The sequence below is a fragment of the Scomber scombrus genome, chromosome 18 (assembly GCF_963691925.1).
Source record: "Scomber scombrus chromosome 18, fScoSco1.1, whole genome shotgun sequence".
Lineage (NCBI taxonomy): Eukaryota > Metazoa > Chordata > Actinopteri > Scombriformes > Scombridae > Scomber > Scomber scombrus.
This window is the reverse complement of record NC_084987.1, coordinates 3,843,723-3,868,690: the sequence shown is the minus strand read 5'-3', so window position 1 is coordinate 3,868,690 and position 24,968 is coordinate 3,843,723. Positions and strand designations below refer to the sequence as shown.

The following is a 24,968-nucleotide window of genomic DNA, read 5'->3' as shown; positions in this document are numbered from 1 at the left end:
AAACGCAGGTCGTCGCAAAATGTTACATCTCATAATGGCGTGTTATTGTTGTTCTTTCATACGAGTCCTTGGCTTTTTGAGCGCAGGATTTTTCAGCGCGGCACTGAGGTCACACTCGGCTATTTTTCCCCCCCTCCTCTGCTATACTTGCCTCTCCTCTCCTTTTTTTTTTTTGACATCTCGGATTCAACACGGAGCTCTTCCTCTGCTGCGCCCATGGTAACCCCGCTGAAAAATTTATCACCACCTCACTCCATGATTACGCTATGCATTAGCAAGGCTTAAATTGAATTTGTCGGCGGACCCTCGCGGCAGTGCTACGGGCCTGGCCTATCAGAGACACTTTGTAAAGGCCCTGGAAGAGCCTCCCGGGGTGATCCTATCAGTCAGACACACTGTCAGCAGACACACTCAGTTAGTCAGCATTGAGTCAGAAATGTGGCCCAGCCAAGCCACACGCCACCGTTGGCTGCTCCGCTGGGCTTCTGCTGTGGGGCATCAAACTCCCCCGCCTGCCAATCAAAGCTCCAGCAAGGACGCTGACCTTTGTTCCCCTGTTGAAATGAATGCTCTTCAACAGGTGATCCAACCGACATCCCTGCCTCGGCACCCTCAAGTTTAAATATAGCATACTTTTTCTCTTCTTTTTTTTCCCTCCTTCGCTTCACATTAGCCTTTTACAGCGTTGTGTTTATGTCAGTAACCCTTTATGATGCACTCACATTATTTCATGTCATTTTTATATATATTTTTTTTTTCTTTCTTCTCAGTACACAATGTCAAACTGCCGACGCTCACATCAATAATGATCACCTGTCCTAAAGTGGCTATTAGTGCTTTCCGCTCCTCTGATTTACATTAATACCCAGCGGTTAATGTCATGTTTCTTTACTGAGAGTATATGCGGAACATTTAAGTGCGAGGCACCACCTCTGCAGTTGCACACTTGTCTGATTATGTTCTCTTTTAGCTTATTATTATTATCTTTTTTTTTTTTTTTACTTCCACATTTTCATCCTCACAGTCAACTATCAAAATATAGACGACTATCTGAGGCCACTAAAGGCTGCTTTTATCAAGCGCTTGCAGAATGAGAAGGTCAATTTTAAAGGCATTTCATGGAGGGGGGGGGGGGGGTGGGGGGATGTTTTAACTAGCTAGTTACTACAGTAAGAGAACCAAGAGGGCCTTATCCCTTCCTGCAGCTCTAATTGGGATCCATTTTCATTTTCATATGGTTTTAAATGTCAAGAACAGAGCGAACGCAAAGTGTTTTGAATTAACTCGAGGAGGCCTTAGACAGACAGGTTGAAAGCATCTCGGGTTTATTATGAGCAGAAGCAGAAGCCGTAACAAGGCACTCTATAGCTGTGTGTTTTTTAACCATTGGAAAATGGGAAAGAAAAAGATGATGTACTGCTTCTGACCTCATCCGTGGTCCGCTGAGAACATAATGTCAAAAGTTGCCAGCGCCTTTCTTCATTTGACAGAAACAAATCCTCAGGAAGGACTTTCCTCCCTCTATGTGTGTGTGTGTGTGTGTGTGTGTGTGTGTGTGTGTGTGTGTGTGTGTGTGTGTGTGTGTGTGTGTGTGTGTGTGTGTGTGTGTGTGTGTGTGTGTGTGTGTGTGTGTGTGTGTGGAGGGCTGTAACGTTCTCCTCATGCCTGTGTGTGGGTTTCCCCTGGGTGCTCCAGTTTTGGTAGGACTTGAAGACTCTCCACATTACCAACATGTATGAATAAGAATGTGTATTTTTATCGTGCTTGGTTGCACCAGAAAATTCTTTTTTGGCGTTTTCATGAAATATGAAAGAGAAAGAGAGACTGCTTTCAGATTGTTGTGGTTGTGCCTAGTTTTATTTTCCACCTCCTCTGTGCTGGAAATAGAAAGTGAAAGACAGATTTGATTGATTTGCAGGTTTTGTACTTGCCAGTTTTTGTTTGTTGCAAAAAATGACAACAAACTATGAATCTATTGGGGGTTTCTCCTCACTTGGCAGAAACACGAGCTAGAGTATGTCCTTCCTTGTAATTCCAGCGACGTCGTCATGTTAACGTTGAAAAGCGATAAAGGCCTCCGGTGTGTCATACTGAAGGAAGTGTGATTCTTGTCAGTCAGAAATGAAATGAGGCAGTAGGGTGGCAGTCTGCAGAGTTAGAAGTTGGGTTTCACACGTTGGAGTTTGACACTTGTGACCGCTGTTTGCTTCCCCCCCCCCCCCCCACCGGTCAGCGATCATCATGGTTCTCATCTAACAACGACAGTCATTTTCCCCTTATCGTGTAATTATTTGAACCCAAACCACAGCCTCCCCCTAACCTCAATAAGTTGTGTTAATGGATTTGGAAGACACTGATAAATGCCGTTAAAGTCCTGCTGATAAACGTGTCAGAACAGAAAATGCTTTTGTGTGTTTTCACTGTTACAATCAACATATCCCGTTATTTGATTTAACCCTCCTGTTGTCCTCAGGTCAAGGAAGGACAGGGGGAAGGGGGGAAAGAAGGAAAGAAGGAAAGGAAAGAAGTAAGGAGGGAGGGAGGGAGGAAGGAAGGAAGGAGGAAAGGAAGAAGGAAGGAAGGAAGGAAGGAAAGGAGTAAGGAGGAAAAGAGGAAGGAAGTAAGGAGAGAAGGAAGGGAGGAAGGAAGGAAGGAAGGAAAGGATGAAAGAAGGAAGGAACCAACTAAGGAAGGAAAGGAGGAAGGGAGGGAGAGAGGGAGGAATGGAGGAAGGAAGGAAGGAAGGAAGGAAGGAAGGAAGGAAGGGAGAAAGGAAAGGAGGAAGGATGGAGGGAGGAAGGAAGGACTTTAGGAAAGAAGTATGGAAGAAGGAGGGAGCAAAGAAAGAGGGAAGGAATGGCAGAACGAAGGAACAGTCAAAAGAGATGGGGTCAATTTGACCCGGGAGGACGACAGGAGGGTTAAAGGAATAAAATTAGATGGTGCACACAGTTACAGTTAAAATGGTATCTTTCTCTATTAAAGACCCTCGAAGCTCAGAGGTGTTTGCATTTGGTCGACTGCTCTTTATTCATGATATATATATATATATTTTTTAAAGCTGAATTTCATATGAAGCAAAGCAAATAAATCCACTGATCGAACTAATTTCAATGGAAATGAAGGGTTAGTTAATGCCACTTTAATAAATGCTGGTGTGCCTGAGCCTTTAGCTTAGTGCTTCCTACAGAAACCTGTCCAGTGTGTTTCTCTTCGCCGTCTCCCTTTTAACCAAGCCTTGACCATGAGTAGCTGTTAGCACAATAAATTAATGAAATACCCTCGAGTCTGGATTTCGTATCCGAGGTTCAAATGTAATTTTTCCTCCTGTACTAATGTATAATCCCTTGTCCAAGCAGCCTGTATTTCTACCTTAAACATCCCTTTCATTCCTCCATTTAATAAATGACACCCAGAGGACGAAACGGGGACAAGTCCCCGCTGACACCTGTGAAATATAGACTGATAATGCTCCTGCCACTCGCTTACAGTAATGCCGCTCCCTTCCCAACCTCCTTCTGCCTGACAGCCTGGCCCCGATGCATGTATCATAATGAGCGGTTCTCCGTGCCGTCAATTAGAGGCACCTTAAGCGTGTGACTGAACTTGTGTGATTCCTGAGAATAAAGAAAGTGAGGTGAAGGATCTCGACTAGCTCATGAGAGAGAGACAGAGAGAGAGAGAGAGAACGGCATCCGCTCAATATTAGCTATTCCTGCCAGACGATTACAAGCAGAGTGTCTAATGCTTCTTCGCTATGTGTGTGTGTGTATATGTGTGTGTGTGTGTGTGTGTGGCTGTGGTAGTCCCAGGGGTGGTGTGATGGGGAGGTGCAAAGCCTACCAGCTCCTTCATGCCACCCCAACCCCCCCCGTCTTTTTTGCAGATGTGAAAAACTCAATCATTGTCTGCATGGCTCACTTTGAATGATTTTATTACTTTGCTTTTTCGACTTGAGCAATTATAGCTGAGCAGCACATATGTTAATTATATCTGACCTCACATTTTTGCTGCTCTGTTAATTGTTTGCTTCGATGACATTCGGAGATTGGCTGTCATTGCAGCTGAAATGACTGGGTGACAGATTTCGGTCGATGGAAAAAAGTTTAAAGCTTTTGGTCTCATGGTTCCAGATGGAGGGGGGGGAGGGGGAGGGGGGGGGTCACGGCATTTAGACCACATGACTTACGTCCTTTTAACCCCACTTTTTCTTCCTCTGTTGACAACAATTACACAACCTCCCTCCCAATCTCTACGAACAAAGATTGTTTGGATGTTTAATGAAGTACGTTAACAGGCTTTCCTATTTAACCCTCCTCTTGTCCTCGAGTCAAGGAAGGAAAGGAGGAAGAAATAAGGAAAGATGGAACGATGGAAGGAAGGAAGGAATGATGGAAGGGAGGAAGAAGAAAGGAATGATGGAAGGGAGGAAGAAGGAAGGAGGAAGAAAAGGAAAGGAAGGAAGGACAGAGGAAAGAAGTAAGGAATGAAGGAAGGTAGGAGGGAGGGAGAAAGGAAAGAAGGACAGAGGAAAGAAGGAAGGGAGGAAGGTAGGGGGAGGAAAGAAAGAGAGAAGGAGGGAGGGAAGAAGGAAGGAAGGAAGGAAGGAAGGGAGGGAGGAAAGAGAGAGGAAGGAAAGAAAGAGAGAAGGAGGGAGGAAGGACAGACGGAAGGAAAGAAGGAACAGTCAAAACAGAAGGGGTGAATTTGACCCGGGAGGACGACACGAAGGTTTAACCCACTAATGTCCCCCATTCAAAGCTTGTACTATGTGTTTTTTAATGCATGTTTGCCATCGCTTCCCAAAGTCCTAGACTCCAAAAAAACAAAAAAAATCCATTAAAACAACCCGCAGAAACAAATTACTACCTGAACTAATACATCAAGTTGAACGACACATGTATTGCCGTTTTTTTTTTTTTTTCCCCCCGAACATGGTTTTTATTATTACACAGCTTATTATCACATTTAATGGGGCACTGTTTTCACTTTTGCCATTACTGCACACACTGTGGTTTAATTCTCCTGGCAGTGAAGAGGCAGAACAGAAGTTAAGGCAGCGTGGAAGGCAGATACACACAGCCAGCTCTTCAAATTCATTTTGTCTTGTGATATGATTGCCGCTGCGTGACTTGCGGCCTTATGAAGCGGTAGGCTGGAGAAATGAAAAATACATGTGCTTGCTCAACACGATTACATTTTGTTAATGCGGCAGTATGTCTCTGCATGCTGTTTTCTAATGGACTGTGCTTTTTGTTTGTCACCTTAAGTGAGCGGGGATATTTCTTGTTTCACTTCAGTACACTGAAGTTGAATTCTGTCAAATGGGATGAATCTGTTGTGGGGGAGGGAAGGTTTATATAGTTATATTCCCCCCATGTGTTTCAGCTACTATATCTCAACATACTGTAATATAGGTTTCTACAGTTGTGCTCACCTATTGGAAAACTAGCACCTACAGTATAGCCATCCTCTCTTTGTGAGCTAATCCCATCCTTCCTTCCTTCCTTCCTTCCATCCTTCCTTCCTTCTTTTCCACCCATCCTTCCTTCCTTCTTTCCTTCCTTCCTCCTTTCCTTCCCTTCCTTCCTTCCTTCCTTCCTTCCTCTCTTCCTCTTTTCCTCCCATCCATCCTTCCTTCCTTCTTTGCCACCCATCCTTCCTTCCTTCTTTTCCTCCCTTCCTTCCTTCCTTCTTTCCTTCCTTCTTTTCCTCCCATCCTTCCTTCCTTCTTTTCCACCCATCCTTCCTTCCTTCTTTCCTTCCTTCCTCCTTTCCTTCCCTTCCTTCCTTCCTTCCTTCCTTCCTCTCTTCCTCTTTTCCTCCCATCCATCCTTCCTTCCTTCTTTGCCTCCCATCCTTCCTTCCTTCCTTCTTTTCCTTCCTTCCTTCTTTTCCTCCCATCCATCCTTCCTTCCTTCCTTCCTTCCTTCTTTTCCTCCCATCCTTCCTTCCTTCCATGTTTTTAATGGTTTAACCCACATAGAAGATACGACGATTTTCTAACCCTAACCCTTTTCTTTCCCTCCTTCCCATAGTTATATTCCCCCCATGTGTTTCAGCTACTATATTTCACCATACTATAATATAGGTTTCTACAGTTGTGCTCACGTATTGGAAAACTAGCACCTACAGTATAGCCATCCTCTGTTTGTGAGCTAATCTTAATCATGATGCTTTTTTCTCACTGTTCACAGCTTCAGGTTAAAGTGTAGCAGGGTAATTGTGAGGTTTGGTGGTCTTACGATAGCAATCATAAAGCATTAATGTTAAAAAAAAAAAAAAAAAAGAAAGAAAGAAAACAATAATTTAGTCTTGCCAGTGGATTGTAATCATGAAGAGTTTCAAGTGTGCAGCATGAAAGGAAAAATATCATCCTTCCTTCCTTCTTTTCCTCCCTTCCTTCCTTCCTTCCTTCATTCCTTCCTTCCTTCCTTCCTTCTTTTCCTCCCATCCTTCCTTCCTTCCTTCCTTCTTTTCCACCCATCCTTCCTTCCTTCCTCCTTTCCTTCCCTTCCTTCCCTTCCTTCCTTCCTTCCTCTCTTCCTTCTTTTCCTCCCATCCATCCTTCCTTCCTTCTTTTCCTCCCATCCTTCCTTCCTTCCTTCTTTTCCTTCCTTCCTTCTTTTCCTCCCATCCTTCTTTCCTTCCTTCTTTTCCTCCCATCCTTCTTTCCTTCCTTCTTTTCCTACCATCCTTCCTTCCTTCCTGCTTTTCCTCCCATCCATCCTTACTTCCTTCCTTCCTTCCCTCTTTTCCTCCCATCCTTCCTTCCTTCCATGTTTTTAATGGTTTAACCCACATAGAAAATACGACGATTTTCTAACCCTAACCCATTTCTTTCCTTCCTTCTTTTCCTACCTCCCTTCCTTCCGTCCTTCCCTCCTTCTTTTCTTTCCTCCCTTCCTTCCTTCTTCCCTTCTACATCATTTTAATCAGCATAAACAATAATATAGTCATAAGTGATGCTAAACTATCATTGAATTCCTTTTCACTACAGATATAGTGAGATGATTAAACCCTAACATACTGTTCACGGTTAAATTTGACCTATTTTTACATTTAAGAGCTGTAAAAACACTATATGCATATTTATTTTAACCAGACTTTTCCTAATGTGACCCAGAGTTTGCAAAAATGGAAATAAAATGCATCTTTTCTTTTCATTTTTGTGCAGCTAATACACATTTCTATATATGCAAATGTACAAATGTGACTTTCAAACATCATAATCTATAAAAAATGTTCTCCTGGAGCATAAAATAGTGACTGTGAATGTCCTTTTTTTCTCCCCATACGATTAATCAAACTCTTATTAATGACTAATGGAGAATTAATGAATGTGAATGAAGTGTAGAGACTAATTATGAGTCAGTATATGAACAGTATTTAAGGGTTAATAAAATAGTCCAGGGGATAGAGCTAATAATTGGAAGTGTATTCCCTCATACATCATGGCTGATTCCTGCAGCTTATTGAATCTGTATGCAGACTGATCCATTTCCAGTTTGTTGTTGTTGTTTCTTTTTGCCTCCTTTTAGTTGAGAACTGTATTTGAAATTCAGTGTTTTGCTCATTTTGTGGTTGAAGAGTGCCTCTCAAAAGCCTTTTCAAAGCTTTTTTTTTTTTTTTTTAACCACAGTGCATCCACAGTATTGCTTTTGTGTATTTGAATATATATATATACAGGGCACAATAGAAAATATTATAGGAAGACCTTAAAGGACAACTGTCACGCTTAATGCAGAACTACTCGGCTGTCAATCACATTTAAATGCATTCACCACTTTTAATATAGGCAGTGCAAGTCCTACTTTTAAAGTGTGCATTGCAGAAAAAAATAACTAAATATAATATACAATAACCTTTCTAAACAAAAGATCATCATACTAATTTGCAGCATTTGTCATGATGTGACTTTAAACACTGTAAGTCTGTCACTTCCTTATTGGGAAGTTTCAGCGCGTTTCTTTGCAGATGCAGTTTGTGTTTGGCAGATGTTGTCCTCATTTTCCAGACTCGCTCCCCCCGAGATAGTAAATCATTTTGCAGTTTTTTTGTTGTTGTTTTATTTTTTGACTGATGCACTTGTAATGTGAGGCTCTGATGATTTCTCCTCTTTAGAACTGTTGTGTTACTTTCAAACACCACATTTAGTAAGTAAGTGCTGCTTGCCAGACCTCTTACAATGCTCCTCATTGGCATTCAACCTAATACGACTCACCCTAGCAGTGTTTGTAATTGTGATTAAGTTGCTCCGAACAACTTTTTTTCTCTCTCTCTTCAGTGTTATTTTACATTTTGGCTAATGTGACAGTACAGCAAATGCTGGTGTGTGTGCTGATGGCAGCACACGATCATTAAGCACAGTGGCTCCGGCTCCTCTCTGCCAGGATTCACAGACAGCTGTCAGTTCGCTGAGAGACTTCTTCACTGATTGTACATCAACATTCATTCCGACTTGCACATTCCACTGCACATCTACTTACATTTCATTATTTGTTGTCATTAATCTTTTTTATTCTACCTCACTGTGACTGCCGCAGTCAGGATTTTTTTTTTTTTTTCATTCATTGGTATTCAGGCATGCTGGCCAGAGGTGGCAATCTGTTAAAGAACATGGAGGGGGTTGTCACCTCTCAGTTAAGGTGGCGCTGCCATCCCCGAGGCCTGGTGTGCTTGGACAGCTGGCCTCAGAGTTAGCGGGTGTGACTGTGGAGGAATGGACGCTAAATAACAGAGCCTACAGCTCTGCCCTCTCGCCTGGCTGGCTGGCTGGCTGGCTGGCTAGCAGGCGTGACGCAACAGGACGGAGGCCAGAGCCAGCTACAATCCATTACTTTTACCTGAGGAATAGGGGAGGGAGAGGTAGGGAGGGAGGGAGAGATTGAGTTAAGGGCCGGAGCACATTTCAGCGCTCTCTTCTGCATGCTAATTCCACCGACGCTTCGAAAGGGATCAAAATCTGCTAGCTGAGAAACGTGGCCTCTCAACTCACTAAAGAATGGAGAAATCCTCCTTCCTGCATGATGCTTTATATCAAACCAGTCTGCACACATACGCATGTTAACACACGGCTGCACACAGTGTCGAAATTAAATGTTTGCGGGTGTTTTCACACCTGCCTTGTTTAGGTGGGTTTCATGGTTTACCCCCCTCGGTGCAGTTCATTTGCGCAGGTGTGAACACAGCTATCGTACTCGTCTGTGGGTCAAAAACAACCGATCTGAGACCTTGTTGAACATGTGGAATCGGTCTGGTTACAAACAAACAGCGGTACGGTTCATTTGTGGTTTGAATGTGATCCGACCCAGCTGCAGGAAGCTTTGAGCATTTTTTGGCTCCTGCAGTCAGCTGTGCAGTGCTGTGTGTTATTAATATTATCTATTATGTCATAGTATGTTCTGAATATGTTCTTCCTTCTCCTCTTCAGCTGTCTGAAGCAACGTGAAGCAACACATTCTCTAGACCAGGGGTGTCAAACATGCGGCCCGCGGGCCAGAACCGGCACAGAACCTGTGTTCTTTTCCTTCCTTCCATCTGCCCTTCCTACCTTGCTTTTTTTCTTCCTTCCTCCCTTTCTTCCTTCTATCCTACCTTGCATCTGTCCTTCCTCCCTTCCTTCTTTCCTTTCTTCGTTCCTTCCTTCCTTTCTTCCTTCCCTCCATCTGTCTTTCCCTCAATCTGTCCTTCCTCCCTTCCTTCTTTCCTCTTTCTTCTATCTGTCCTTCCTTTCGTCCGTCTGTCCGTCCGTCCTTCCTTCCTTCCTTCTGTCTGTCTTATCTTCCTTCCCTTCTTATTTCCTTCCTTCAATCTTTTTAATGATCCGGCCCACATGAGATCAAATTGGTCTGTATGTGGCCCTTGAATAAAAATGAGTTTGACACCTCTGCCTTAGACGTTGTTCAAATGTGACCCAAACCACCGGGCATTGTGGGTAAAAAAAGCCAACTTATATGGTTATCATGGTCAGAAACGGCAGATACGTCATTTATAAAACACTCGATTTAGCTTTTTTATTTGTCATTATTCTCAGAGTTAGAATATGAATAGACTGCTGTGCGTCTTTTAGCACCACAGAGGCGTAGAGCGCTGTGAGGAAGGGAGAGAGAGACACTGTTTATTTCAGTAATAACAGTAGCACACTTTATTGCTGATAGAAAATATGTTCAAAGAGCGTTTCACTAATCCAGCCTCCTGTGTGGAACAAGTACACCTGTGCTACGGTTCATACATTAGTTTCATTTTCTTTGTCACAAAGGGGGAGCGAAGGAAAATCAAGTCCCTTATGAATATCAGAGCCAATTCTGAGAACAAAAAAAAAACAACTCCTTTCTGCCTCCGCTAACCCCGTGAGATTTCTGACCAATGAATGAAGTGACAGCTCCTACATTGCTTCTGTTGATACATTTTAGTTCACTTTAAATTTCGCCACGTGAAACCAAACCGAACCGAAGCGTATATGCAACAAAGAAAGGCGACTCATCCACCGATTCAGACCAAAGCAAGTGAAATATAGGTGTGAAAAACACCCTGAGAATACAGGTGTGGTGTTTCTTGAATCATCCCTCAGCTGTGGTTCAAGACCCCCGAATAGATATGGAGATTGAACCTGGGAATTTGAAATTGGATGTTATTCTTCAAACTATACACACTCTATGCATTATGATTGCACACATTCCTCTTTTTTTTTTCATTGGCAGAGCAAATCTGTGAAAGAATAAAGAGTTTTGCACAATCAATATAAATGTATGGATGTTTTAGTGAAGTCAGCATTTTGTGGTTAAAGTTTTCTGTGTGTTTTTTGGGTGAAGAAATGATAAGTTAATCACTTGAAAGGAGGGGGGGGAAAGCACTATATGTTTGCTTTTTCTTTTCTAGATTCATCACTTGCTTAACCCTCCTGTTGTCCTCTGGTCAAGGAAGGAAAGGAGGAAGGAAGGAGGGAGGGAGGGAGGAAGGAAGGAAGGAAGGAAGGAAGGAAGGAAGGAAGGAAGGAAGGAAGGAAGGAAGGAAGGAAGGAAGGATGGAAGGAGGGAGGAAGGAAAGGAAGAAGGAAGGAAAGGAGTAAGGAGGGAGGAAGGAAGGAAGGAAGGAAGGAAGGAAGGAAGGAAAGGAGTAAAGAGGGAGGGAGGAAGGAAGGAAGGAAGGAAGGAAGGAAGGAAGGAAGGAAAGGAGTAAAGAGGGAGGGAGGAAGGAAGGAAGGAAGGAAGGAAGGAAAGGAGTAAAGAGGAAGGAAGGATGGAAGGAAAGGAGTAAGGAGGGAAGGAGGGAGGAAGGAAGGAAGGAAGGAAAGGAGTAAGGAGGGAGGAAGGAAGGAAAGAAGTAAGGAGGGAGGAAGGAAAGGAGGAAGGAAGGAAGGAAGGAAGGAAGGAAGGAAGGAAGGAAGGAAGGAAGGAAGGAAGGAAGGAAGGAAGGAAGGAAGGAAGGAAGGAAGGAAGGAAGGAGTAAGGAAGGAAGGAAGGAGGGAGGAAGGAAAGAAGGAAAAGTCAAAAGAAATGGGGTCAATTTGACCCGGGAGGACGACAGGAGGGTTAATGCACACACTATACTCACTATACACACACACACACACTATACTCACTATACACACTATACACACACACTATACACACACACTATACACACACCAAACCCTATAAAATTTCACATGCATGGCAGACAGAGAACGCAATGAGCATTTGTGCAGAGACCATGAAGCAGAGGGTGATTTTTGAGGCGCTGCTTAAAGCTATCACTATCGGAGTGGAAAGTACACATGACAACTGGTTTGCAGGTTCCAAATGAGAAACCTCCACAAACAGTGTGGGAGGGGGGGGGGGGGCGGGCGGGCGGTAGGAGAAAGAAGAAGAAGAAGAAGAAAAAAAAACAACTGCTTGGATTGGCACCCAGTGACAGTGATAAATTTCACCAATCGTCCAGCGTGAAGATCTGTCTAATCTTTGCGGTGGCTCGCAGCGGGGTAGGACCCCATCACTCTCCTATTATTTGACAACAAAACATCCGCGGAGAGCAGTGAGCCAGGTTCAGTTAGCTACAATACACTCCCCGCATACACAAATCCCCAGCGAGGGGGGGGATTATAAAGTGGCTCTGCAAGCCGTCCGTTTAAAGGGGCAGACCATTAAAAAAAAAAAATGCAGCCGCCGCAACCACCTATCCCCACTCTAAACCGTAGAGTGTTTGATAGAGAAACAAAACAAAGCTGTCTGTAAATAGCCTTTAATTTTGAATAGAGAGCAGATAAAATTCAATGCCTATAATGGCCTTCATTTTCCTCCAGACTCTTGAAATTGATTCGATGACTTAATTTGGTGCTGGCAGGTGGGATGCGATTGGCAAACATATGCAGTTCACCCCAGATGACTCAATAAACAGCATTTGCAGCAGTTTAGCAACAAAACATTTTCTTTCTGTTTTCCGAGGCCATGCATCAACGGTCCATATGCATCCGACGTGGCCATGTGGCGTTCTGTTGGCAGATACGAGCTCGTACGTTTACACCCAAAATGTTATTTTGATTTCACTGACACTGAGATAATGTTTCATAACACACAGTCAGTCACGAATTAGCCCATCTGTCTGTTTGAGCTTCCCGGTGCTGATGGAGTCTCTCTGTGTTTGTGTTCGTGTGTGTGTGTGTGTGTGTGTGTGTGTGTGTGTATGTGTGTGTGTGTGTGTGTGTGTGTGTGTGGGTGTGTTTGACCACAGTGGATCAGCCCTCTCCCCACCAGGATTCACTGACGGCTGTCAGCTCATTGAGTGACTCCTCCACAGATTGTATTTGAGCCAAAATCCTGATCCCTCGTCTCGCTGCTCCTCTCGTGCTTTGCTTTCTCACTCCTGCCGCTCTTGTCGACATGCATATGCTCAGACACACAAACACACACACATGTATAAACAAGGGGCTCACACACACACACACACACACACACACACACACACACAGACATGGGACAGTATGTTGTGTTGCAGCTCGTGGTATTCAACAGGAGAGACTGTGCAACGGTGTGAAACCGAATCTCATCTATAAGATTCATTCACAGCAGCCTGTTTACAGTCAAGCGACACGTCTGCAGCTCTAATGGCGACAGTCCTCCCATCAACTAAACCAGTGGCTTTAATGGAAAGTCAATCTCATTCCCCTTTTTGTTAAAGAACTTATTTACTGCGGCTCGGAGCTTAATGATGCTTCTTGGAGTCAGTCGAGGGGCTCGATGGTCTGATGCTTTTAATAGATTATCTGCTTCAGTCACATAAGTCCAAGAACAGAGCCGGTTGATGCTTTATCTGTTTATAATCATGCAGGTTGAAACTATTAATGAATTTAGGCTGTTGTGTTTGTATGAAAAGATAATTAACTCGACACAAAGGCAGAAACCTGTATCAGTATGTATATACCTGCATATATATCTATATATGTTCCCCTCTGGTCTCATTAGACCACTTGCAGGAAATTTTTAAAAAATCAATGAGCAGAATTTCTTTATGGCATTTATGGATTTTTAAATGATATTTTGCACTCTACGTTTAATTTGTCAGGTATTTTAATTAACTGGATTAATGAATAAGACATTCAGGACTGGATTAATGAATAAGACATTCAGGTTCAGGTTACCCATTAACACTTTTCTCAATCCATTTACCACAAAGTGCACCAAATAGGAATATATATACTAATATTGCAAAAAAATAGAATATAACATGCTGTGATGGAGAATTTTATGCACATTTCCAATTTAATTTAAGATGAAGTGCAATTAAAAAGTAGCAGTCACTTGTATATTTTGGCTCGATACGTTGACTTCTTCTACTGTCTATATGTTGAATCTGTTGTTTTGCTACAGGCATCAAATAATGCAACACCTCCGTACGTGACCAGAGCACGTTATAAATAAATACTAAACTAAATGAATCCTTGAGTTTTGAAGGCACAACAACACTCCACCAAAGAGTTCACTGCACTTTTAAAAGAAAAGCTGGAGTTTCTTTGTTTGACAAAGTGTTAAAATCTATCTGAACGTGCTGCTTTAAAAAGGATTAATTATAAAAAATGTCTCATTAAATTACAGTTGATGATTATAAAGGAGGTTACAGCTGAAATTAGACCTTTAAGATTTTACTCAGGAGGGTTTTTTCCTCATTTTTAAAATATTTAACATGTTTTTAAATACATATATTGCTGCATTTTAATTCTTTTAAATCAATATATATGGTGGTTAAATACACATGGGCTTTTATTTTACATTCCAAAATCTACATGAACTAATGAATACATTTAAAATGAGAGATAAATGTTGCTTTATGAGAAATAATCTCTCTTATAAATCATGTCAGTATCCATGAAAAACAGCTGGACTTAGATTTATGTATGTAGTTCTGCTTAACTTTGTGTTAATATGATATCTGGTTAAAAACTAAATCTATTTAATCCAAACTTTTTGGCAATGTCTGCTACTCGTATGATTACAGTTGCACTATGGTTGCCATGGTAGCGTACAACCAACGAAGAAAAAACACAAAGCCTAAGTCATTGCTGACATGAGAGATCCTGCTGCAGACATTTATTCAGTTGAATTTAATTTCTTAAAGTCTGTAAAAACTTGAATGAATGAACCTTTATTGTCATTTGCATGTTCACATACAATGAAATTATCTGTCTCTCATAAAAGAAAAAGTGTTTCCAGTCACTCTGCTCAAACATAAACTTGCATACACTCACAAGAACAACACCAAAATACAAGAGCTCTCAACCGCTACTTCTACTCACGCCGCCATCTTTCTTCCATCAATTCAGGGTCAATAAGAAATCCACTTTTTAATGTCATGGCCCCAAAGAAGGAAGGAGAAGCTATTAAATATAGCTTCTTTTTTTTTTGTGACCTACAAAGGTTTCTTACCCCAACAGTTAAAAAACATTCATTAAAAAAAATTGAAAAGTAATCAAATGTAATAAGTTACATTACTTTGATGAAGTCATTGAAATAATTACATTACTTACATTACTAATAATGCATTACTTGCATTTTAAATAGAGGAACTAGTAATCTGTAACCTTCCTAACTCTGGTGTTTGGGGGATTTATTGATTGAAAACCAACATTATAAAACGACATCATGATAATCCTTAAAACATGTTTTATTAAATCATTCCACCTTAAAAACTTTCTTTGTGTTACTTGAACATCTATTTATCTTTTTAGAGTGTGTAAAACCTGGTTTAGTTTTTATTCTTCCTTCTCCCCTCTCCTTCCTTCTTTCCTTCCTTCTTTCCTCCTCCTTCTTCCTTCCTTCCTTCCTTCCTTCCTTCCTTCCTTCCTTCCTTCCTTCCTTCCTTCCTTCCTTCCTTCCTTCCTTCCTCCTCCTCCTTTCCTTCCTTTTTCCTCCCTCCCTCCTTTCCTTCCTTCTTCCTCCCTTCCTTCCTCCCTCCCTCCTTTCCTTCCTTCCTCCCTCTTCTCCTTCCTTCTTCCTTCCCTCCTCTCCTTTCCTTCCTCCCTCCTTTCCTTCCTTCCTTCTTTCCTTCCTTCCTTCCTCCTTCCTTCTTCCTTCCCTCCTCTCCTTCCTTCCTCCTCCTTTCCTCCTCCTCCTTTCCTTCCTTCCTCCTCCTCCTTCCTTGACTCGAGGACAACAGGAGGGTTTAAAAAAGGAGGTATTTAAAAAAAAAAAATCTATAGTAAAGCTGAGAGAACTGCACATCAGAGTGCACAGAAATAAATCTTTCATTTAAAATGTTCTTCAAAGAAAAAAGAGAAATAATTTTCCACCTTTATTATAGTGAAAAAGTTTTTTCTTATGCATTCCTCTATCTGTTTCCTGCAGCTTCATAAACCACTGATTTCCTTCTCCTGTACATTACTATGCAGAGCTGTAGCTGCTCTGTTATGAACAAAGCTCACACCTACTGGTTCATCCCTCTTCATCACACTCCTTCTCTCCATCCTCTTCTTTTTCTTCTCCTCATCAAAGAAGGAGGCGGAAATCCTTTGCGCTGGAAGTCTTGCATTGCTGAACAATTTTGATCATGGCATGAATTTTTAAATTTGAATCCAACAGGAAAAGAAAGTTGAGTTCTTGAATAAGGAATCAAAGCTTTTCTCGAGTGTTTTTCATATCCTCCTCCTTGTCAAACACATCTTTTATTGTTTTTCTTTTTCCCTCCCTCGTTGTTGCACTCTCTCTCTCTCTCTCTCCCCACCCCCCCCCCCCCCCCTCAACCTCACCCATCGCCCCCGCACACCATTTTTCTAAACAAGTACAAAGGAACGATGAAGCCAGATTGAGAACCGGTGCGATTTACATGACTGATTACAGTGTAATTTCACACTTATTTGCATGGATCTCCTCAACATCCTTTATGCAGAGCTAATGGATGAGAGAGAGAGAGAGAGAGAGAGAGAGAGAGATGAGAGAGAGAGAGAGAGAGAGAGAGAGAGAGAGAGAGGAGAGTGAGAGAGAGAGAGAGAGAGAGAGAGAGAGAGAGAGAGAGAGAGAGAGAGAGAGAGAGAGAGAGAGAGAGAGAGAGAGAGAGATGAGAGAGAGAGAGAGAGAGAGAGAGAGAGAGAGCTGTCTTTTCCTTTCTTTGGTTCGTCCGTCCTTCTTATATTCCTTCCTTCCTTCCATTTGCCTGTCGTTCCTTCCTTCCATCTTTACTTCCTTCCTCCCTCCCTTTCATCTTTCTTTCCTGTCTTCTTTTCCTTTCTTTGGTTCATCTGTCCTTCCTTCCTTTTTTCCTTCCTTCTATTGTGCCTGTCGTTCCTTCCTTGCATCTTTACTTCCTTACTTCATCTTTACTTCCTTCCTTCCATCTTTACTTCCTTCCTTCCTCCCTTTCTTCCTTCATTCCTTCCTTCCCTCCTTCCTTCCTCCCTCCCTTTATTCCATCTTTCTTTCCTGTCTTATTTTCCTTCCTTCCATCTTTACTTCCTTCCTTCCTTCCTTCCTTCCTTCCTTCCTTCCTCCCTTTCTGCCTTCCTTCCTTCTTTCCTTCCTTCTTTCCTCCCTCCCTTTCTTCCATCTTTCTTTCCTGTCTTCTTTTCCTCCCTCCTTCCTTCCCTCCCTCTGTCCTTCCTACCTTTCTTCCTTCCTTTCTTCATTCCTTCCTCCCTCCCTTTCTTCCTTCATTCCTTCCTCCCTTCCTTCCTTCCTTTCCTCCCTTTCTCCTTCCTTCCTCCCTCCCTTCCTTCCCTCTGTCTTTCCTGTCTTCTTTTCCTTTTGTTCATTTCTTCCGTCCTTCCTTGACAAAGTTCAAGTTAAAGTTCAAGTTCATTTATCTTCAAAGCCCTTTATCACACGCAGGTCTCTAAAGGAAGGACAGTAAAGAGACAAAGCAACAACAAAAAAAAGAAAAAAAGAGAGACAGAAAGAAGAAGAAAAAAAAACAACACCAAAAATCCAATTAGATCCAACTAATCAGCAACCAATCACAAAATAAAATGAAAGTGTTTTGAAAGGATTCATCTCTCCGTTCCAAACCTTCTAATCAGCCTCAGACTGAAGCTTTATTAGTCTCAGTTCTGTTAAATATCTCTGAGCTTGTGTTTTGTTTACGTCATTAAATATCCAGTAAATAAAAAGTGTTTATATGTTTACATTCGGTCTGTATTTGACTGTAATGTATACGGTTGCTAAGCAGATGTTTCATATTTAATAATTTAATAAACAACAAGAATAAAACAAGCTGGTCAATAATACAGAATGTGTTCATTGTAAAGAGTGTAAGACAGGGAGGTCAAACATGAGGCCCGTGGGCCAGGACCGGCCCACCAAGGGGGATTAATCCGGCCCACTTTCCTTCCTGTCTTCTTTTCCTTCCTCACTTTGTTACTTTCTTCCTCCCTCGCTTTCTTCCATCTTTCCTGTCTTCTTTTCCTTTCTTTGGTTCGTCTGTCCTTCCTTTCATCTTTCCTCCCTTTCTTCCTTCTTGTCTTATTTTCCTTTCTTCCTTTTTTCCTTCCTTCCTTCCATTTGCCTATCGTTCCTTCCTTCTTTCCTTTCTTCCATCTGTCCTTCCTCCCTTCCTTCCGTCCTTCTTTCCTTTCTTCCATCTGTCCTTCCTCCCTTTCTTCCTTCCTTCCTCCCTCCCTTTTCTTCCATCTCTATTTCCTGTCTTCTTTTCCTTTCTTTTCTTCGTCCTTCCATCTTTCCTTCCTTCCTTCCTTCTTGTCTTATTTTCCTTTATTCCTTTTTTCCTACCTTCCTTCCATTCGCCAATCGTTCCTTCCTTCTTTCCTTTCTTCCATCTGTCCTTCCTCCCTTTCTTCCTTCCTTCCTCCCTCCCTTTCTTCCATCTTTCCTTCCTGTCTTCTTTTCCTTCCTTACTTCTTTCCTTCCTTCTTTCCTTTCTTCCATCTGTCCTTCCTCCCTTTCTTCCTTCCTTCCTCACTCCCTTCCTTCCTTCTTTCCTTCCATCTTTCCATTCTTCCATATTTCCTTCATGTCTTCTTTTCCTTCTTTCCTTCCCGTCTTCTTTTCCTTTGTTCATTTCTTCCGTCCTTCCTTCCTTCCATTCGTCTGTCCTTCCTTCCTTCATTCTTTCCTTCCTTCATTCCTTCCATCCTTCCTTCCTTCCTTCCTTCCTTCCTTATATGGAAGTTCAACAGCTGGAATGTGATTGAAATGCTCTTTTTTTAGTAACGTCAAACATTCAAATACAAAGTTGTGTCTCGGCTCTACTCTCAAGTTTTTATTAACCACATTTTTAACTAGAATGTTGAAGAAACTAGAAATAACACCTCATACTCTCAAACTCAGCCAATTACATTAGAATAAAAGATTAAACAAGGTCTCTGAGTTCGCTTTCAGATATATTATCATCTCGCTCCAAACTGCATTGGAATATGAATATTACACATATTCCTCCATGTGCATCTACTATATATATATATATATATATATAGTCTATATAACCTGGTGTCTTGGGAATTTGAGTTTTGTGTATTGGATGATTCTGCACCTCTTGATTTACTTCCAATGCCAACGTTCAGTGCCAATAATGCCGGAGGAAGTGCTCCCTATATGTAGTGAAGGAGGGTTTGCAGGTTGTGCTGGTGGGTGGATGTGTTGCATGTCCAAGTATCATGCGGGAGACCGGAGTTTGCATCCTGTAACAGACTTAAATTAATGCTCATTTCTTACCCTAACCACCACATGTTGGTAATTATTTATATCTTAACATATATACCATATATCAGCAGTCTGAGTTGTCTTATTAAGTGGATATCTGCTATATTTACAGGGTTTTTAGCATCAGATTTGTCTTCTAACGGAATGATAACAGCAAGAAAAACACCTGACTGTTGTTTTAAGACGGACTTAAAGATTATGAATCCATCCTTTAACGACTCTGTCATCTACTGACAATCTTTGTTTAACCCTTACATACTGCTCAGGGTCAAATTTGACCCATTTTTACATCTGAGAGCTGCAAAAACACCATATACACATTTATTTTAGATGCACTTTTCCTAGTGTGATGCACAGTATAAAAAAATGTCACTAAAATACATAATTTTTTACATTTCTGTGCAGCTAATACACATTTTTATATATGCAAATTAACCAATTTGACCTGTGTTTATTAAGAAGAATTAAAAATCAGCATTAAAACGTGATAATGTGTTCATTATATTCTATAAAATGTTCTCCTGGACTAGAAGATAGTGCATTTGAAGGATTAATATAAACATTAATTAATAACTGAGAGTAATTATAAGTGAGAAAATGAACAGTATGTGAGGGTTAACAATACTGTACTGTAGTTGTCATCATGTACACACATTTTAAAAAGACGGAAAAGCAAAAATGAAGAAAGTTTGCATTAAAAAAAAGAAGAAAACTAGTTAGAAAGTTGCCTTGGTGAGTTTATAGTGCAGCAGGAAGCGTGCTAATTAATCCATCCATGTATAATTAAAACAAATTAAATATATATGCAAAATATCATACACCATTACAAAGGTGATAATAAAGGAGATGTAGCTTACAGTGCCAATGTTTTTATGGTGATATGGAGATATAAATGCATACCTCCATTTATACAGGTGTGATATATGCTCCCCATTAAAACTGTCATTTTTTGTTGATTGTAATTTCCTGCATCACTCAGGTCTTTACTACCAATAAATACTGCTTCTATTTTTAACTGTGCAGCTTGATTTAGTGTAGAGGAAAAGCTACGTATGGTTTAAACCTCCTGTTGTCCTCGAGGAAGGGAGGGAGGGAAGGAGGGAGGAAGGAAGGAAAGGAGGGAGGGAGGAAAGGAGGAAGGAAGAAGGAAGGAAAGGAGGGAGGAAATAAGGAAGGAGAGGAGGGAAGGAAGAAGGAAGGAGAGGAGGGAAGGAAGAAGGAAGGAAAGGATGGAGGAAGAAGGAAGGAAGGAAGGAGCAAGGAAAGGAGGGAGGAAGGAAGGAAGGAATGAGGGAAGAGGGAAGGAAGGAAAGGAGGGAGGAAGGAAGGGGGAGGAAGGAAAGGAGGGAGGAAGGAAGGAAGAAAGGAAGGAAAGGAGGGAGGAAGAAGGAAGGGGGAGGAAGGAAGGAAGAAGGAAGGGAAGGAGGAAGGAGAGGAGGGAGGAAGAAGGAAGGAGGGAAGAGGGAAGGAAGAAGGAAGGAAAGGGGGGAGGAAGGAAAGGAGGGAGGAAGGAAGGAAGGAAGGAAGGAAGAAAGGAAGGACAGGAGGGAGGAAGAAGGAAGGGGGAGGAAGGATGGAAGAAGGAAGGGAAGAAAGAAGAAAGGAGGGAGGAAGAAGGAAGGAGGGAAGAGGGAAGGAAGAAGGAAGGAAAGGAGGGAGGAAGGAAGGAAGGAAGGAAGGAAGGAAGGAAAGGAGTGATGAAGGAAGGAAGGAAGAAGGGGTTTCTACATATCTGACTCTAAAAATGCACCAAATCAGTCCGGATCCACTCTATAAAACACAGTATTTTATTTTATTTTATTTTTTCTTCTCTTATACAGACGCCATTTATAGTTTTGTCTTGAGGATTTCATCAGTGCTTTTTATGAGAGGTTGGTCGTATTTGACACCGTCTTTTATGAGGCCAGTTACTTTTATGTGAAGCCTTCGGTGGAAATGTTGATGCGGTATGATTGCTGGATTGGGAAGTTTATAGGGATCAGTGGTTCTGTTCAATATATGCAGGCTCTGTTTAACCAAAAGAGAAAAAAAAGAAGAAGAAGAAGAATAAAGAGAGAGAGAGAATGTCCAAGAAATAGCTGCTTTGGGCTCACAATTTTAGATTTCACTTCCAATACATGAATATTTAATATTATTGCTTTAACCCTCCTGTTGTCTTTGAGTCAAGGAAGGAAGGATGGAAGGAAGGGAGGAAGAAGGAAGGAAAGGAGGGAGGAAAGAAAAGAAGGAAGGGAGGAAGGAGGGAGGGAGGGAGGAAGAAGGAAGGAAGGAAGAAGGAAGGAAAGGAGGGAGGAAGGAAGGAAGGGAGGAAGAAGGAAGGAAAGGAGGGAGGGAGGAGGGAAAAAGGAAGGTAGGAGGGAGGAAGGAAGGAAGGAGGGAAGGAAGGAAAGAAGGATTAACGTAGGAAAGAAGGAAGAAAGGAAGGTAGGAGGGACAAAGGAAAAGAGGAAGGGAGGAAGGAAGAAGGAAGGAAAGGAAGGAATGGAGGAAGAAGGGAGGAAAGGAGGGAGGGAGGAAGGAAGGAAGGAAGGACGGAGGAAAGAAGGAAGAAAGGAAGGTAGGAGGGAGAAAGGAAAAGAGGAAGGGAGGAAAGGAGAAAGGGGGACCGAGGAAGGAAAGAAGGAATGAACGAAAGAGAGAGGAATGAAAGAAAGAGAGAGGGAGGGAGGGAGGAAGGAAGGAAGGACAGACAGACAGAAGGAAGGAAGGAAAGAAGCAACAGTCAAAACAGACGGGGTCAATTTGACACATTCTAGTTTTATGTTCATTATTTTCTGATTCTACTTCTTTTTTCTTTTTTCTACTTCTTCTTCTCACTACTACTACGGCTACCCGTCTTTCTTTTTCCAAAGCAACGAGTAATTAATTTCCACTTGTTGTCATTAGTTGAACCAGTTTAAAAAAGAATTACGGCCAACTCGATGCAAATAGTGATTAATTGTCGCTGGCTTTAGTCCATTTGTTCTCATGGTGGCTGTTACAGGGCAGCTCTCTCCCTCGGGTGATTCATCCCTCCTGGTCGCAGCTCCGTCTACCTTTTCATCACCCTTTTTGTTTCTCATTGTTTCCCTTCACTTTCATCATAAGCCGCATGCTAATGCACAGTGCGGCCACAGGCTAGAGGCTGGAATATATCATTGTCTGATTACATTCTATAAATGGATTTGTGGCTATTTGCACAGAGGAAAGTGTCACGGCGACATTAGATATGAAAAAGCTGACTTTTTTTCCGGCGCAGGTACAACCCAGCAGGTTGTCAGAACGTCCGTCTGCTCTGCGGTAGCTCGCCCCGATCTGACGGCGAACGCTGCCGAGGGAATTACCGGCCGTCAAGGGGGAAGCTCTATTAGAATATCTCTGATGGATCCTAGAAGGAGAGTTTGACGTTGAAGCTTTTTTTTTCAGGGTGATTTCTTTTTTTTTTTTTTTTTTTTTAGGTACCTTATGCATAAATGGTGCAATTCAGACTGCTACTCAAGCCGTTGGCAGAGAGACGCTTAAGTCTTTTCTCGCACACAATTTCCTCCCCGCTTATTCTGACATTGAACTGAAGTGCAAAGCTGTGCAGCTCGCAGCAAGTTGCACACTCAGAACAGTCATTATGGAAAGGTTTGCATGCAGTTGGATACAGTTTCCAACCCGAAGCTGATATCTGAGAAGTTTTAGTAACAAATGCAAAACACATGATTTAGCTTTTAACCCTCCTGTTGTCCTCGAGTCAAGGAAGGAAGTTAGGAAGGGAGGAAGAAGGAAGGAAAAGAGGGAGAGAGGAGGGAAGGAAGGAAGGAAGGAAGGAAGGGGTAGGGCGGGGGGAGGAAAGAAACAGAAGGAAGGAAGGAAGGAAGGAAGGAAGGAAGGAAGGAAGGAAGGAAGGAAGGAAGGAAGGAAGGAAGGAAGGAAGGAAGGAAGGAAGGAAGAAGGAAGGAAGGAAAGGAGGGAGGAAGGTAGGGGGAGGAAAGAAACAGAAGGAGGAAGGGAGGAAAGGAAGGAAGGGAGGAAGGAAGGGAGGAAGAAGGAAGGAAGGAAAGGAGGGAGGATGGGAGGAAGAAGGAAGAGAGGAAAGGAAAGAAGGAAGGAAGGAGGGAAGGAAAGAAGGACAGAAGGAAGGAAGGAAGGAAGGAAGGAAGGAAGGAAGGAAGGAAGGAAGGAAGGAAGGAAGGAAGGAAGGAAGGAAGGAACAGTCAAAACATACGGGGTCAATTTGACCCGGGAGGACGACACGAAGGTTAATGTCTTAAAATGTGCAAATCACAACAGAGAATACCCGACTCTCAAAGACTAATGATTTAGAAACCTGTAAATCTTTAAAGTGTTCGAGGCTCAAAGTATTGTGATTGAGATGTAACGAAACAAAAGAAAAAGATAATCATCAGTAATTAATAATCAATTGTACTAGTTGCACACAGTTTAATATAAAAGCAAATAGATATTATGAGCTTCATGCAAGTCCGCTTTGAATAAGTTAACTACTGAACTTCCATCAGGTTTGCTCCCTTTTTCTAATTTTGCTCCTTTTTTAAAGCTGTTTACACGGACTAGTTTAATCTGCAATATAATATTAAAGAGGGAAGTATCCACACTAGTAAATTCATTCATAGGGCATGTGACTACAACTTCAGCAAGATGTCCAAAAAGGTCGTCAATTTATGAAGCCGAGAGCCAGATGTGACAAAAATCACACATCTGTACATAAGAGCAATTTAGATTTCATGGTGTAAGGCTGTAATTTATTTCATTTCATTTCGGTGCCCATATTAACAGGTTAAACCAGCCACAGCTTGAGCCTCCCCACACACACACACACACACACACACACACACACACACACACACACACAAACACACACACACACACACACACACACACACTTCGAAGCCCAAAAAAGGAATTAGGGACAGCCTTAATTATAATTAAACACAAATATATTAAAGGAATGTTCTCCAAAAGGAACAAATTTGCACAGATGCAGCAATTACCAAGACATGTAGAAGTGAAAATATATCATTTAAATTGACATAAATGAAATTAAAACAGTAATATTCAGCATTCAACAGGAATGCATGAAGAGGAATACAGTATGAGGCTCGTACACCTCGGCGTGTGCAGCAGCAGAAGGCAATCAGCACAATCTCCTTAGCTGTGTTTACTTTGCAGTGTAACAGAAGAGTTAACAGTTTAAATGTATTTTAAGTAACAAACTCAATAACACGGTGTAAAAAAACTGCTTTCTATTAGTGGCCAGAGGGAGTTGAACAACCCCCTTCGACACTTTAAAAAATCTTGTTGTGCTTGCTGAATCACCATCATCTAACCTGTTGTACTGCAGCTCCGACGCCTCTCCACCACTTACTGTACTGTACCTCAGTCCAGTCTGCACCTAAAAACCCCCACACTGCCACCCCCTTCCTCGCTCTGTACTGTACTCTTTATCTCCCTCTTTTGTCTTCCCTCTCTCTCTCCGCGTGTCTCTTCCTCCCTCCTCCTCCTCCTCTTCCTCCACGGTGGGGCTCTGCCAGGGGCTTGTGATCGGATTTAGCGCCGTATTCTCACTCCGTCTCCCAGAGATGAGTGACAGATGGTGGCCATTAGTGTATATTCCATGCATCTGTTGCAAGGCGCTAATTTATCTCATTAGGGGAACGTGTGCATGGGGGGGGGGGAGGGAGGAGTGTGTAGGAGCTGGATGGAGCATTTTATTATGAGTGTAAAACACAAGGAAAGATGCACTGAGCTGCCTGATACAGAGAGAGAGAGAGAGAGAGAGAGAGAGAGAGAGAGAGAGAGAGAGAGGGAGAGAGGGAGGAGCGCTAGAGTCACGAGGTCACAGAGTACAGTCGCTACTCTTCA

At 42.2% G+C, this 24,968-nt stretch overlaps 1 protein-coding gene across 1 annotated transcript in view; it reads right to left on the bottom strand.

The window, feature by feature from the left end:
• LOC133999458 (small integral membrane protein 36-like) overlaps positions 1 to 24,968 on the bottom strand; it is a 370,942-nt gene that overhangs the window by 315,643 nt on the left and 30,331 nt on the right. The gene's annotated exons all lie outside the window — the stretch shown is intronic.